Below are 16,649 nucleotides of genomic sequence, written 5' to 3' on the forward strand. Positions count from 1 at the left end.
ATTGTCACAAGTTGCAAAATTAAACATGTGCAGCTTAAAAATAGCTCACCATGGGGCTGCAGAGAGCAGCAGAGCCTGGAGGCAAAGGCACAGGTTTTGAAAATGGGTCTTGATAAAATATCAAACTAGCTCCTGTCCATTAGAGAGGAATGCCCCAGTGCCAGGTCCATTATTATTCCAGGAATATCACTGTTCACTTACTTTAGTGAATAAAGAGTGTGCCAACATTCTAATAACTTTTGCATCAACTTTGGAACCAGCTCTGTGAATACCAGGAAAGTCAAAATCAAACCTTCTGTCTTAAGAAGTTCTTTCTTGGGCCTGTGTCAAAATCAGTAGAAACGCATCTAATCATTATTCTAGGTAAGACCTGGATGATACTATCTATCATTCATGTTTCCTATCATCATTTAATATCCTACAAGGAGACTAAAACTACTGATATGAGAATTAGGAATCACATTGGCACTAAGGAACTGAGATAATGCAGATAATTACATGTAAATAGAGCCACAGAAGTATCTATTTAATACAGATTAGGAGACTGAAGGGCAAAAGGAGTAAAATTTTTTTCCATAAGATAAAGTTTTAGCTGTTGTTTTGTTTTGTTTTGTTCTCAAGAGGGAGAGCCATCAATTTTCATTTATGATTATTCAGGGGTTAAGTAAAAAGTGTGTGTGACTTAACCATTTATTTTAGGGACACAGTCCATCAGAAAAATGTGCCCCCTAGAGCTGAAGGCTCCTTCAATGAGACTCCACCCACCCTGAGCCCCATCAAAAAGCCTTATTATTATGGTGAAGGGAGCTGGGAAGAGATGCATTTCCCTGATGGAGACCCCGGGGAGTCAAAGTCAGGTGCACGTGCTGTGCTTAAGTAAATACTCATTGGAGTGTCCTGACAAGCAGAGATGTGGCTAAGATGGTGGGGGCAGGGCATGGAAACAGGTTTCCACACTGGCATGCAGAACCTCAAAGGAGGGTAGGCTGAAGGCCAGGAGCAGGAAGGTTGTGGCCGCCCAGTCTCATATTTACTCCCAGATCGCAAAAGAGAGGAGCTGACTAGTCCCAAGGCCCATTCTTCCACAAAATTAGGCTGAAAACTATGTCCTGAAAATTATGATATCAGCTTATTCTGTCTGTGATAGACCCCCCCATTTCCGATGGGCCTTATAAAGATGTTGCAATTTAGCACTGGAATGAATATCAAGCTATTTGCCTTTATGAGGACTCATTTCACTCAGCTATTCAGCAGGCTTGTAATCTCCTGTCTTAAAACAACACAAAACAAAAAAACACTGGGGGTATTAAAGCAATACCTTACAACTATATAGTAATTTTAAAGTGTTGATATATAAATATATTTAGCTTCATTGAGATCCCTGGAACACATCCACTTCCATTTTATCTGCACTCTTGCTCGGTGTTTCTCAAAGTGTGGATTTTGACCTATGTATCCTAGAACTATTCTAGAATGCCAATTTAAAATGCAGCTTTCTTCAACATACAGACTCAGAAGCTCTGAATATGGGCCCGGGAATCTTACAAATTTAGCATCTCCTGAATTCTCAAAAACACAGAACTTTGGTAATCTAGGCAACCTAAGCCAACTACCATCTTGGAATGAAAGGTTGAAGGAAAACTAAATTGCAATCTGAAGATGATGAAACTATGGTTCTATGTAAGTTCTAGGCATGCTTCAAGAATCTGTCAGATACTTCAGCCAAAAGCCACCTCAGGTGGCTGAGCCACCTCAGGTGGCCGTCTTGGAAATACATCCCCAGCCTTCCACTTCCAGACAAATCACAAGTGAGCCAAGGAAGCTTCACTTTCCATTACATCAAAGGCAATAAATGGGCAGCTTTAAACAATCGGGTTGCTCTTTTGGCTTCAACAAAAGTCATCAACCACAAGCAGTCCCGTGGTGTCTATTCAAATCTAAGGGGCAGACATAGGCTTAGTGACAATGCATTTTTTAAAGCATTCAATTTTTTAAGTGGAGGGAAGGTAACTAGTATAAACTTTTATTGTATTATAGATAGCGGGTGTCATGAATAGGCATGACCTTTGGAATCAAAGAATGGTATTTGGTTCCTAGACGTAACTCTTTTTTAGTGATTGTTTTTTGAGAGAGGGAGAGGGAGAGGGAGAGGGAGAGGGAGAGGGAGAGGGAGAGGGAGAGGGAGAGGGAGAGGGAGAGGGAGAGGGAGAGGGAGAGGGAGAGAGACATCAATGTGAGAGAGAAATATTAAACAGTTGTCTCACACACACATCCCAAGTGGGCATTGAGCCCATAACCTGGGTAAGTGCCCTGATCTGAAATCGAAGCCACCAACTTTTTTATAATATTTTTATTAGAATAGCCAATATGTTTAGAAACAATTACACCAGGTGCATGATTTAAATATTAATACCCAATAACCAATATGTTTAGAAACAATTACACCAGGTGCATGATTTAAATATTAATACCCAATAAACTAATTCTCTTCCCTCTATTATATTTCTTAAAGATTAGTCATTCTTTTTCAATTTACCTGTTATGTCTGATTTTTCAAGCAATTGTGAGCAAGCTAAATTCCAACCAATGTTTCTTTGATTTTGTTTGTTTTGTTAAAGAAAGACTCAGGACTTTCCACCTTTTTCTCTTGAGAAGTGAAGTTTCAGAAAATAAAAATTTTGAATCTGGGGTAACTGTGAAGAGCCAGTTTATAATAAAAAAGTTGAAAAGAGCAATAAATTAGTTGGTCTCCCTCTTACTCTCTCTTAACATATACCTATGGAGAGCTGATTTAGGCGATTTTTATTGAGTTTCTACTACTTACCAGGCAAAAGTCAATAATTAAGTTTTAGATGATGTTAAGGCACCTAGCGAGCATTTGAAAATGCTGATCTAACATTCAGAATAAATGTCAAAATTAAAGGTCCCATGTAGAAGTCACCCATGGAGAAGTGACGTTAAAGCTGTGTGTGGCTGGAATCCCTGAAGAAGCCAGAGGTGACCTACCAGGCTTAGTTGTCACATAGTCTTAGTTTTAAATGGTCGTGCCCTATTTTTCATCCAAGATAGACCTGCCTTACACTATTGATTTCTCATAAAACAGATTTTTAAGGAGAAGATACAAATTTTAATAAAAAATTAAAGAGCTTAAAATACAAACCAAGGAAACAAAAAAATTGTCTGAAGATTATGGAAAATAAGTATAACATTGAAATTGAAATATTCTCAATTTGATTTGTTCAACAAGGAGGAATTTCTGTACTTATGTAAATACCTAGAAATATTTGAATCAATGGCATTAGATAATCAAAGAAACATATTTAGCCCCTAATATCATATACCAGGTCATGATTCTCTTTAGTGTGAGTGATCCATTTTGAAAAGTTTCTGCTAAAGTTCCCATCGATGCTTTTATAACATTAATGCCATGGGCCAAATGCTAATAAAATAAAGTAAGATAAACTCACACATCCTCATCTTCCCTTTAATAAGTGCCCACATCATGTTATGATAACCATAGGTGCTGCCAGTATATGCAACGTTCAGATGAAATTGGAGGGGAGAGCACACACCGGCATGTCACTATGGAAAACAAAACAGTAAAATGACAACACACAACTCCTGCCATCTCCCCAAACCATGAATCCATGTTTGACTTCCTTAAAGCAAAATGATGCTGAAAATAAGGATGACTTTGAGGCCCCATCTCACAACTCTAAATTCCACTGTGACAAGCTGAAGACAAAGAGTGCCTCCAAATCCCCCATACCTTCTGAATGTCCTTGAGTGTGCTCGAAGGAGTCACTTCCCCCAGCTGTCTGGAGGAGCACAGTGCCCACACGCCCCTGAACTTGCTGCCAGAGCCCCTTCTCATCAGAGCAGCGAGATTAAATATTCAGGACCCTGCCATGGCGGTGCAGAGCACAGTAATGCAGGGCTCTGACCTTCCCCAGGAAATGCAGTCAGGGGACAAAGGCGTGACAGCGGGTGACACCGTGCTGTCATGGAAAACCCCTAATGCAGCTTTCATGTTATACACTCTCCAGGACGGTAAATGCACTATTGAACGCTCACTGCACAGCTTTACTAAAAGCCTTTTTAATGCATGCTGCCAACTCATATTCAGATCCAGCCACAGCTGACCTGCTGCTCCAGGTGAACTTCGGGGCCCTGGTGCCAGGAGTGCGAGGCTGAGAAATGAGAGCGTGCTGGACTGAGTGTGGGGCTTGCATTCGGGACCCCTAAAAGGACCAAAGGTAGGCAAGCTGCTTTGGGTCTCAATTGCCTGGCCTGTCAAATGAGGGCGTTGAATTAAATAACTCTCGCTTTCTGTTCCAACTAAAAAACTATATCTACACAAGGGGCTCTAGATATATACATTTTAAACAGCCACACACAATGTTCCATAATGTTACTGTCCTTCGGCAGTTTTCAGGTGTTCTGCTGCCACAAATAATACTGCAATAAGTTACCTTCTACACACAGCCTCATGCTATGGAGCTTTTATTTCCAGAGGTTTGTGACATTTACGTAGACACATGCCCACTACGTATTATTGAGTGAGAAAAAGGTTACAAAAACATCTATATAATATGATTCTATTTTTTTGTGAACTGAAACTACATTCTCTACATGTGTGCATCTCATTTGCAAAGAATGACAACCTACTTCATTGGGGGAAAAATAGATGATATAAGAAAGAGGGGCAACAAGATGGAAGCTCTCATGATATATGCTGACATTTAGAATACAAAACCATAAAATTTATGAAAATATGAAAAAAATGAACATCTACATAATAAATGTATATAGATTGAAGGAAAACATTAATTTCATTAAGTGATGGTAAATTGAGACAATTTTTACTTGAGTTCCTTCTGTTACGTTTATATTGCTTTGGCAGAAAAGTAACATACACAGAAGGGAAAATAATGAGTCTGTGATATGAAATCACCTTAGAAGACCTATGCCCCCAAATACCAATGATGTCTATTTATTGAACATTATTTATGGGCAGGACACTGAGGTGAAAATTTTTGCTGAGTTATCTCATCTTTGCAAGAGACATCTGAGGTAGTTCTTATTATCTCCCTAAAAGGATGGAGGAGCTGAAGCTGAGAAAGATTAACTAACTCTCCTAAAATCTTTGTGGTATCAACTATCACATCTTAACTGTGTTCCACTCTGCCTGACCCCAAAAACCTATGCTCTAAAACAGTACAGAATTTCATAGTCCACCTTTCTGCTTCTTGTGAAGCCTAAAAAAACCCACATAAATCATTTATAGGGTTACAGTATTAGATTCCCTATTTTTTTTTTACTATATAGCTATCTATACTAATAAAAGGGTAATATGCTAATTGGAACAGGTCGACCAGACATCTTCCAGTCATCCAGTCCTCCTTTCCAGACAAAACCATGGTGGCGGGGGATGAGGCAGAGGCGGCTAGGGCAATCATGATGGCAGGGGAGCAGTTAGGGGCGATCAGGTCGGCAGGCAGAAGGGTTAGGGTTTGTCAGGCAGGCAGAGGGGTTAAGGGCGATCAGGCAGGTAAGCAGAGTGGTTAGGGGCAATCAGGCAGGCATGCAGGTGAGCGGTTAGGAGCCAGTGGTCCTGGATTGCGAGAGGAATGTCTGACTGCTGGTCCCAGATTGGAGAGGGTGCAGGCCGGGCTGAGGAACACCCCTCCTCTCCCAACTGCTGTGCACAAATTTCATGCACCGGGCCTCTAGTTAAAATTATAACAGATAAACCATGTGTTTTAGAAGTACTCAAAGCAGAAGTTAATATGATTGCTTATAAAAATGACAAATATTGACTTTTACCATTCTTGAATATTTTAACAGATACACTAATTTTATATAGGGACCTAGATATGCTAATGCATTTAAGGAATTTTACAAGATAGAACTTAGCAAACTTAGTGGGATTTATTTTCAACTGAGGTAAGTTTGCTATTGTTGATCCTATAGAGCAGGGGTCCTCAAACTATGGCCCGCGGGCCACATGCAAATACAAATATTGTATTTGTTCCCGTTTTGTTTTTTTACTTCAAAATAAGATATGTGCAGTGTGCATAGGAATTTGTTCATAGTTTTTTTTTAAACTATAGTCCGGCCCTCCAACGGTCTGAGGGACAGTGAACTGGCCCCCTGTTTAAAAAGTTTGAGGACCCCTGCATAGAGTAACTCCTTGTATGCCAGTAAAATGGGATGGGGGGCATTTTTCCTCCAATCTTTCATCAGTTTGAGAAGTACCTTTTCCATGTTTTTGTAATTTTTTCTTTAGCAAAGCACTTTATCTCATGGGCATTTTGGCACATTTTGAAGACTTGCCCATGGTTATGAGCAGAGATAGATTTTTCTTACATTATGTTTGCTTAGTCCTCTCTTATGCAGTATTCTCTCTCGGTAAACTCTTTCCATCCCTTTCTCCTGATATGAGGCTAGTTTCTCCCTTTTATTTTGCTGCTGAAACACAGATTCATTTCTGCAAATGTCTGCTCCAGCACTCCCAGCATAGACCAATGCCATGGCCAGCTGCTATTGTGTGGGATGTAAGGGCGATTTTTCTATTTAGAGATCTGAGAAAAGCTGGCCATAGCAGCAATTAGCCAATTTAGTCCCAATTCTTCTTTTCTTTTATTGCTTAGCATTATTTATTCAGGAGATAAACTTGCATGGACATTCACTTTAATATTGGACACCTTAGAAAGAGCAAGAACTGAGGACTTGGGCCATCTGCACTTCCTATACCAATCCTTTTACTTACCGTCCATGATTTTTGCCAGATCATTTAAAAATGTCAAAGCCTCAATTTAATCATGTGTGAAGGTAACTAATAATGCCTACCTAAAAGACCAAGTCAATAAACATCTTATGAGAATTAAATCAGATGCTGTATGCAAATCCCATTAGAAAATATATCTGGTATACTAGAGATGGTTCATCTATGGATGCTGCCACTGTTACTGTTATTATTGGTGTTATTCTTATTAATGTGATCTGCTTCTTCATTCAAAATTGAGAAGGAAACCTTTCTAAAACAAATAAATAGTTCCTGGGGGCAGCATCTAAAGTCTCTCTAAGTAGAGGAATCTTCTTGAATTCTCTTGTGATTATTATTTGAATAGAAGTTAGAGTCATATATAAATAATATAAAATATATCTGCCTTCTTTCTTTTATTATGTATACACTAGAGGCCCAGAGCACAAAATCCATGCACTGGGGTGGGGGTGTCCCTCAGCCTGGCCTGCACCCTCTCACAGTCCGGGAGTTCTCAGGGGATATGCTACTATGGGAGGTGACCAAGAAGGCTGATCATCCCCCCCATTGCCCCTCCGCTGCCAATGGTCGCTGCCGCCTCCCCCCCCCCCATCACCGTCTCCTCCCTCTGCCAGCTGGCACACACCTTGGCTGTCCTGGGGCTGCCTGCTCACCAGCCCTGCCCCCTGCTGACTGGTCATTCCACCATTCGGTCGATTTGCATATTAGCCTTTTATTATATAGGATACATTGGCTATCCAGTCATTGGGGAATATTACTACAGTGATTGAACTTCATAGAACAAGAGCGTGGAGAGACCCAGGGTGGGCTTCAAAAGATTGTGAAATCATATAAAAATGGTATGAGCATGTATTTTTTGAAAAGATAGTTCAGAGCTTTCATCTGATTCTGAAAAGTTTCTAATATCTTAGAAGTAATACCTTATACTACACTAGATATATTGGAGTAAACAATTTATGTCATTAACTTTTTCTCCTCTAGACACCTAAAGAATATATCAAACTTGTGCCATAAAAATATGTTCTAGTGAAGTGTTTTGTCATCTTTTTGAGATGTGTCCCCTTTGATAAATGTACTAAAATTATAAACTTTCTCTTAAGATTAAAAGTCACCCTAGCTGGTATGGCTCAGTGGATAGAGCATTGGACTGCAGACCAAAGGATCCTAGGTTTGATTATGGTCAAGGGCATGTACCTTGGTGCAGGTTCCTCCCAGGCCTGGGCCCTGGCTAGGGTGCATGCAGGGGGAAACCAATGGATGTGTTTCTCTCATATCAATATTTCTCTCTGTCTTTCCCTCTCTCTTCCACTTTCTCTCTCTCTCTCAAAAAAAAAAAAAGAATGGAAAAATATCCTTCGGTGAGAATTTTAAAAAAATAAAATAATAGCTGGACCATCAATGGTTCCTGGTGGTGACCTCTGGACCATAGAAGCTGGGAGTGGCCAGCCCATCTCTCTCTTTTTGGGCATATGAACCACTTTACAATCTCCCCTGGCACTTATGTGTCACACAGTCTCCACTGTCCTTGGTGAAAAGGTCACAAAAATGAGCCCTTCTTTACTACTGGCCATCTGGGACATGGGAAAGGAAGGAAGGAGAACAGGAAAGGGAGGAAAGGAGGATGGCAGAGAGATAACAGAGTCATATACAAGGATGGAAGAGAGAGGGAGGAGGGAAGGAGGGAAGAGGGGAGAGAAAACAGGAAATAAAAAAGAGGGAAAGAGAAAATAAAATAAAAAGGGAAGAGAAAAAGATGGGAGGAAAAAGGGGGCGGGAGGAAAAGAGGAAGAGAGGGAAGGGAAGAGAGATTATAACTAGGTACTTCCGGCATGTTGATAGGTAGGTCTCTGAGAGAGATCTCGCCCAAACGCCTCAACTCGCTTACCCACTCAGCACAGTTTCCCTGAGATATCAGGGAGGCAATTGAGGGCATCTGATGCACAGCTTTTAAAATTTCCTATGAATGATATTTTCAAAAATCCAATGAATAATCTTTTAATAATCTGTCTCTTCTGTGTTATATTTTATATCACTATATGCCATATACCAACATGTGCTGCTTCTTTACCTATTGCCAAACTATTTTTTTGGAGAATGGATGAGAGGACAGCATTCTCCTGAATGAACTGGAACAAACTCTTTCTCTCCTGTATTTGCTCTTCTGTCTTGATTCAGCTTTAGATGGTGTGTCTTTGCCATTTCTGCTGCAAGATAAAGTGTTTTCAATTCTCTTTAACAAATGTGGGTTGGTGTCTTATAAGTTTCCTTATATCAGGTGCAAGAAGTAAGAGAATTATATCTGCTCTAGAAATTTTCCAGGCCTACAAATATCAGGGGTGAGCTGCATCAGTCATAAAAAGTACTAACGGGAAAAAGTGACTTTATAAAAATTAATATGCTTCCCTCTTGAAAAGATCTAGTTTTTGCAAAATAATTTTCAATTTTTTCTGTTTCTGGTACCATAATTGCAGAATATTTCATTTGACTCTTACATTATTCATTCCCTCCTTCATTGAAACATTTATTAAAGGCACTGTAAAATCAGGTTACTTTGATAAAACTTCGAATTCTTTAAGATCAGCATTAAAGTGGAGACACCAGGGATCTATCTAACTGGAGGGAATTAGAATACAACATTTATTAATATAGCCACATGAAAGCCTCTTCTATAATGATGTCAATTTTAGGGGAAGCAGCAAAGGTCAAGAATAAGCCAAACCATTCTTGGTCAGCTCTGATGGTCAGATAGTTGTCCAGGACACCCCAACTCTATTAACCACAGTGATTCAGTTCACATATGGGGGAAATACAGAACAGAGTTGAGATTCTGAAAGGAGGCAGAAACTTCTGGTCCCTTGAAGTCCTCTAATAAGGAGTCATGTTAGATAAAATTAGAGAACTTAATTGTAAGATGGTCTGAAGCAATGTTTATCTCAATAAGTGAGTCAGTTGGGATCACATCCTCTCCCTCCTAGTCTGATGAACCCGTTCAAATGTCCTCACCTCCAACGCTGGTCCTGACTCATCCCTGTCATCCCCAAAGGGCTTTGTTGATGGGAGCAAAGGGCTGTGATCAGAAATTGCTGTCACTCAGTTACTATAGTCATGCCACCTTCTGGGATGACTGACAATTAAGAGCTCAGTGTAGGTAATTTAGAAATATATTCTAAGAAGCCATTTCTCCAAATGCAGGTAAATCGAGTGAAGCAAGTTATTTTGCTGAGTCAAATAGTCTACTGTCCTTCCAAAGGTACAACTGCACACTGGAGTTACTTCGTTTCTATCACCAATAAGTCTTACAGGCTTCAAAGGATGCTTGCACATCCCACTTCCCTCTCTTTTAATCGCAGTTTTCCTAACCCTGTGTTTCTCCATCTTGACACTGATAATTCTTTGTTGCCGGGGGCTGCCTTGCACACTGTGGGATCATCCCTGGTCTCTACCTAGTAAATGTCAGACGTACTCCTCCAGTGTGACAACCAAAAATGTCCCCAGACATTCCCTAATGTTTCCTGGGGGAATCATCACCACCCAGCCCGCTGAGAACTCCTGTTTAAGACCAGGAACTTGATAAATGAGATCTCCGAGGATTCTTGCGTATAGTTCCAGTGACTCACATTTCACCTGTGGTTTCCACAACATTCATTACATAATTCATTATATTAACTACACAGCTCCCTAAAATCCAAAGGATTATAATAAGCGCATCAAATACACTGAGCACTGCACGAACCTCTATAAGAGCTGAGCTTTTGTATGGATTTGCACGAATTAGGCTATGGGAGACCAAAGGGACTGTATTTTCAATTCACCATGCGAGCCTTTGGCCACCTACCCTCAATCAGAGAAGCCTAAGACTAGAACGAAGAGCAACCGGCAGCAGTCCCCAATTTTACTTTGGCTAGCTTGCTTGTTTTTCCCAGCTGGGTTGAACTGATCGGAATTTGTACATATTAACTCATTAACCTGATTTTTTACTTCCTTTGTTTTCTGATTTGAGACCATTGATCGCTGGTCACCCAAATGAAGTTTCACAACACAAGTGCTATCCAATAAGTGATCAAGAGAGAATAAAGTCATTTGGTGATGGAAGATTTAACTTTGGATGTGGGTACACAGTGCAATATACAGATGATGTATCATAGACTTGTACATTTGAAACACAGGCAATGTCATTAATCAATATCATCCCAATAAATTTAATTGAAGAAAAAAAGGGGGGAGCTAAGAAAAAAAGATAAGGTCATCTTTGCTGCAGGGAAAACCCCGCTGTTGCCAACCATTGATGGTACTTGACGTTGGAAATAAATGAGATACACATCTTCAGTACATGGGATAGAATATAAGGAAGTCAGAGAGGAGTGGAAAAGGGAGACAGAGGGAAACCTAATTAGAGTAGATACCCAGGAACTCTGAAATGAGCTCCATTCATCTCAGAGGAACATAAAGAAATATAAGGGAGTCGATTTAAATTTATCATCTGCCTGCTGCGGCTCCAGCTGCTTTTCACAGAAGTTCCATAGGGAACCTGCGGGGAGAAAAGCAGTCTTATATGTTCTCCTTGTTTGAACCTGGGGTGACAGTATTGAGAATGAATGTAAATGTGAAAATACGGTACTTCATCAGGGCCAAGGTTTGTGTCACCAACTCACCCAGAGCTAGGGAGAGCACAAATTCAACAAACATTTGTTGAATAATTAACTGAAGGAGTCTATTTCTAAACCATCTAGAAACCCACGGGTCGATAGAAAAGAAATGCTTGTGTCAGGTGAAAGAACAAACAATAGTGGAAGGGCCAGTTACTTGATACCTTTTCCACATTTGTCAATACCAGTCTATCCACCAACTGGTGATGGGAGTTCCTTTGGAATCTACATGTCTCCATGTAAACAGGACTCCTTTTCTCTTTTATGCTCAAGGAATGTGCATCAGGTCACCGCATGTAATATCACAGAAAGTATATTCCATAGTAATTACAGTACACTGTTCTCCAATACTGTTCTCCAATTTTTCAACTTATAGAAAAAGAATTAACAGAATAAGAGATAATATATGAATTTCCTAAGATAAATGAAATCTTCCTAAGATTACAGCTGATAGAGGTCAAGAAAATTTAAGCAAAACTCTGTCGTCTTGATTTTCACACCCAAACGCTTCCTTCCTCCCTCCCTCTCTCTCTCTCCTCTCTCTCTCTCTCTCTCTCTCTCTCTCTCTCTCTCTCTCCCTTTCTTTCTTCTCTCTCTCTCTCCTTCCTTCCTTTCTTTCTTCCTTTCTTTCTTCTTCCTTCCTTCCTTTCTTTCTTCCTTTCTTCTTCCTTTCTTTCTCTTCCTCTCTCCCTCCCTTTCCCCCCCCCCTCTCTCTATTTCTTTTTGTTTGGAGAATCTATACATGATTACAAAGCTGTCCTCACCGATGAATGGACCATGCTTTACAGTAACAGGGAATGATTCAAAGTTGTTATATAACTTTAGGACCATGATTCAAAGTTTTGTTAAACTGTTTAGTGAGCTAACTCCAATGTTTTTTGTTGTTGTTGTTGTTTAAATACATTTTATTGATTTTTTACAGAGAGGAAGGGACAGGGATAGAGAGTTAGAAACATCGATGAGAGAGAAACATTGATCAGCTGTCTCCTGCACGCCCCCTACTGGGGATGTGCCCGCAACCAAGGCACATGCTCTTGACCGGAATGGAACCCGGGACCCTTCAGTCCCCAGGCCAACGTTCTATCCACTGAGCCAAACCGGTTAGGAAACTCCAATGTTTAGGTACAAAATAATATTTCAGCGAAGGCAGAGACCTGATTTAAAGTACAGATGCCTAGGTTTGCAGCCTGTTTCTATCTTTATAGCTGTGTTTCACTGGCCAGTTATTTACCTTCTCTGCACCAAAAGGTTATGTACAATTATTTCTGCACTGGGGGTTGGGTCTATGGTAACTTATATTTTTCTCTTTATGTTTTTGTTTCTCAGTTTTTTTTTTAATATTCTAAGAATGACCACGTTTTTAAAAAGAAAGACTCTAAGTGGTGACAAGGCATCAAGTATAAAAGGAAGCATTAGGCTAGGTATCGCCTTTACTGTCACGCTATACAAAGTTCAATGTCAGTTATAATCAATATAGTTTCCATCTTTTAATCAGTTAATGGAGAATATAAACCACTTTCCATTTTTAAAAACCACTCAATTTTTACAAATAAGTTATTTCTCGGGGTAAGTACATTAGTTCTTAATTAAAACTTACTAAAACGGTCTCATAAAAATTCACCCACCCTCTCATTATCAAACACATTTTTGTTTTTCATCATTATGATGTTGACCTCTTACCTACACCTAATACTTAATATATCCAATGACATTTTCGCTCCCACATCAATAAAGCATGGTTGTAAACTCAGCACTTATTATTCACAAGATCTACACAATTCTTTCCTTCTTCCATAATAATAAACCAATTTAAAGTCACCCTCATGACCATATTAAAGTTAATTTTCTCCAAATTACATGTCATATTGATAAGACATGACTTTGCATTTAGACAGTGCTTATCCTTTAAGGTGCTCTAATCACTGCCTCTGTGTTTTACTTAGCAAATACATCATTGGTGGAAAAAGAAAAAATAACAGATTATTTTCTTTCAGAAGTATCCATTTTCTGATTTTCACTGAAAACTTTGAGTCCTTAAGATCATAAATGTCAAATGCAGTCAAATTACTATTCCACTAAGCTCATTAATCTGTCTTTCACCAGGAAAAATAAACCCCGAGGTGTTTCATGAAATACTATTCATTCATTAAATCTCCGACTAGATGCTGAAGAAAGCTGTCTAAAGGATTCTAAGCCAGCCCTGAATTTGGGGCTCTCATACCCCCTTTGGAAAGAGAGATATGAAACCAATGTATCCCAGGGAATGTGATGGGGGTTTCAAGGGGAGGAGGAAAAATGTGTTCAAGGTAGGCATTACTGAAAAGATCTTGCAGTGAGTTTTAGGAAATGAGTAAGTGTTTTGCAAGTGGCTAGGGAGAGTGGCCCCTGAGCAACGCTGAGACTTGAAGGGGCCTGCAGAGAGAAGGACAAGTGCTTCCCAGGCCAAACTTTCTCATTTGTAAATTGCATATGCAGATTTAATTCCAGGAGACCATTTGGGCACCCACAGGAATTTTCAATTGATTCTAGAGAAATCACAAGTCCATTTAAATTATAAGAGCCAACTTGGCAAGATGGCAGGGTTGCTGGCTTGCTGGGTCCCTGACTGGAAAGAACACAGATGTCTGGCTCTCCTGCCGTGTGCTCCCCAGGCAGCCTGTGAAGTCTCACAAAATGGGGTGTTGTTGTCCTTACACATATTACATTTTGCTATTTCCACACCCTATGGTGATATGTTTGTGCCACTCTGATTATACAGAATTGTAATTATTGTGACTGCATATATACACTGGCAGGCAGGGTGGCTGTGGAAGGACACCCAATCTGAGCAACATAGTAAGAAAAGTGGTATCTTCAGACAAAAAGGACAGACGTTCACTCCATAAGGATTGTTACTATCCACACAGCTACTTATCTATCTGCCCACCACCTACCCAACCACCTACTTACCTACCTATTCATTTGACATACATTTCATGGAATAAAGCTAAACACCATAGAAACATCTACTGGATCACTTGCTGCCTTAGCCCCCATTGCCATATATTGTCCATAGAACAAGCTCTCACATCGATGGTATAACTCTTCCAAGCATGGTGACTCAGGCCCCCTTTCTAAAAAATATACAAGAAAAAATTGTGAACCTTTCTGTACTGCTCAAATTAACCTCTATCCAAATCTAAAGACCCTCCTCGGAGGTGACAAGATCTCCAGGATCCAAACGAGGGAATAAGAGTGGCTGAAGGCGGTTGTGCTAATGACCTTGGCTACTTCTCTGTTTCGGTGGAGTGACCTCACTTAGAAAAAGTTTTCAAACCCATCTCTGGTTAAATTGGAGGTTAGGCTTTCACCTGGTGAACGTAGGCACCATCTCTTTCCAGTAATGTATAGGCCACCTGACAAGCTGTAGAGAAGAAATATTGAGGTTGGCATAGATAAAGGAGAAATATTAGGGAATGAAAGAGATGAGTTTAACAAAGCAAAGAACTTACAACAAATGGCTCAGGTGCCACTGGGAGATCCATCACACATGGCTAGAGATACACATGTAAACCTTTGACTAGACATGTAACCCATCCTCTCAGGTCATTAAAGTCTTCCCCGAGATGTAGAAATGAAAGAGTGGGTTTCGGAGTCATGTAAGCTGGGGTTTGAATTCCGTCTTCCCAATTTACTAATTATTCACTCTCAGAACATTTTCTTGGCTTTTCTCAGTATCAGGATCATCGATATATCCCAAAAGTGTTGTGAAAAGAGTTATAAATAATTCATGGGAGATATTCGGCACTTGCTTGACATTCAACGTGTGTGAATTACCATTGCATACACAGCATGTAAGAATTTGGGTGAATTTTAAAGACAAGGTGAAGTGCTATACAGTATGTCTGCACTTAGCTGGTGAAGCATCTCATCATTGGATACTGCCTCCTCTGCGTACACTCATATGTCTTCAGTTACCTTTAAACCTTTAAAGTTCTAGAAAAAACTATTAAATCTTCTAAGAGCCACTATTGGATTTTGCATACAGGTATATGTTCATTTAGTTAATATATGTATCATACACATATATATTTTTTATTTTTAGAGTGAGAGGAATGGAGAGGGAGTGAGAGAAACATTGATGTGAGAGTAAAACATCAATTGTCTGCCTCCTGCATGTCCCCTACTGGGGATTGAGCCCAAAACCCAGGCATGTGCCTTGACTGTGAATCAAACTGGTGACCTCTTCGTGTATGGGACCACACTTAACCCACTGAGTCACACTGGCCAGGAACCCATACACATAATTTTTCACAGTATTTTTACTCCAGAGTAAAGAGACGATGGAGATGCTCAATGAAGAAGAGAATGGCATGCAAGCCTAGTTTAAGAGATCCAAGGAGCCTATGAGACAGCCTGCTCTGGAAGAGACCTCAGCATTCAGGTGGAATGGCAACCACATGGGAACCAGAAGACAGAGGAAGATCTTTGGCCTCGTGTTTCTTTCTTACAAAAGATAACTTTTGAGCTTCCTCTACTCACTCCCTATTTCTTCCTTTTGGGGTTGCTTTGTAAACATTTTAGCCTTGTAGATGTTCCTCCAAGATGTCAAAATATCCCCAATCTGTATTTACTCAGCCTGAGATGGTGTTTAAACCTGGTAAATCTTGGATATCATTTGTTTGACACCTCTGCTTCCCCTACCCTATGATTCCTAATATTATTGTTAAGGACTCACAGGTTTCTTCACAGTCAATAAATCTCCATAACACAGGAAGCCAGAAAATCAGACTTCTTAGTAAATATTTCAAAACTGTATTTTTTTAAGAAAGGCCTGGTTCTCTTTTTTTCTTAGACTCCCTGTCACAACATTCGCACCCTTAATGAATCATGGCTTGGCGCTGGGTTGTGGCGTATGGACACCCCAGATCCACACTGGGAAACCATCCATAAAATGCTCAATGTAAAAAGGTAAGAAAAAATCCAATACGAAGCTGGCAGGTGATTGGGCAAGGACCAGCAGACCCCTTGAGGAGACAGGAGAGATTCCAAGGCACAGTTGCGACCTCTGCCATGTCTCACTGAGGCAGAGCGACAGGCGCAAGCCCTCCACACACTGAGAGGTGTGGAGCATGACCACTTTGGAAGAGTAACGCAATCTGTGCACTATCAGAAGTAAATACACTAGATGTACATCTGAAACAAACAACCTTAGCACTTTAATATTTTATCTCGCC

This window comes from Myotis lucifugus, unplaced genomic scaffold (genome assembly GCF_000147115.1).
Source record: "Myotis lucifugus unplaced genomic scaffold, Myoluc2.0 scaffold_147, whole genome shotgun sequence".
Lineage (NCBI taxonomy): Eukaryota > Metazoa > Chordata > Mammalia > Chiroptera > Vespertilionidae > Myotis > Myotis lucifugus.